Genomic DNA, 1,069 nt, shown 5'->3' with positions numbered 1-1,069 from the left:
TTACGATATAAATCACCTTGTGGCAACTGTTGTGATTTGGCACTGTATAAATAAAATTGAAATAGAATTAAAGCCAGACGTTGTATTTGATGACTTAAAACACACAAATTGAATTTTATTTAATGTGCAGGAACTTGTTTCTCTCTGCAGGATAAATATCCATCTGTCATCGCTCTCCCTGGAGGCCCCAGGTCAGAGGTCATGACCCTGAACCACCCCAAGCTTCCCGGGCAAGAACTCTCATCATGATCCAGCACAGTCAGAAAAAAATGCAGCTGTCTGTAATGCAATGTCATCTTTTTTTCTTTTTGGTTTACAGCTGTATGTTATTCATTCATTGGTCAGTTGACGTTTCCAGAGAGGGCGTTGTGACGCCAAAGATCAACCTGCTCACAAAGATCCCAGAGAGAGGTGAGCTGGTGATCCTGAGCTCTGCAGAACTGACCCTTTGGCAAACACTTTAAGTGTTTTCTTACCTTAAAAGTCAGAGAGTGCTCTCAGCATGTTTAATGATCCTGAGTGAGAAAATAACATAACGTCCACGCAGAAAATGTAACCCAGAGATTAGTTGCAAATCCAATGTCATGACTATTCTGCGCTCATTTACTAAAAAAAAAAAATAAATCCTCGTTCAGTGATTACACTTAATATTATTACTCAGTTTAATAAATAATTAGTTTATGCACCACTCAAATATCACAGAAAACTGCAGTTTGGTTAAGCAAAACTCATTTTATTCATCCGACAACTGATTTTTTCCACTGTGACATTTAACTTTACTCCCTCTGATTATCAAATCCTGCAGTTATTTCTGTCAGTTAAGCTCATAGTTTCGGTTTTGTGATCTTTGTGTTTCTGCAGCTCTCCAGCTGTTCCCTTCTCAGGCTGTAGGCGGTGCTGCTGAAGCCTTTGAGAGCCTGCTGAGGATTCTGGGACCTGAAGCTGCCCTGGAGTCCATCATCCAAGCAGTCAGCCTTTCACAGGAAACTTAAAACAGAAACCTCCAATATAATATTTTTTTCTTTCTATTTAGATTAATGTCACAGAAATGAAGGACAGCGAGAGTTTA

Source organism: Haplochromis burtoni, unplaced genomic scaffold, assembly GCF_018398535.1.
Source record: "Haplochromis burtoni strain Fernald_Lab_line unplaced genomic scaffold, NCSU_Asbu1 Contig_26, whole genome shotgun sequence".
Classification (NCBI taxonomy): Eukaryota; Metazoa; Chordata; class Actinopteri; order Cichliformes; family Cichlidae; genus Haplochromis; species Haplochromis burtoni.
This window is presented reverse-complemented; position numbering follows the sequence as displayed.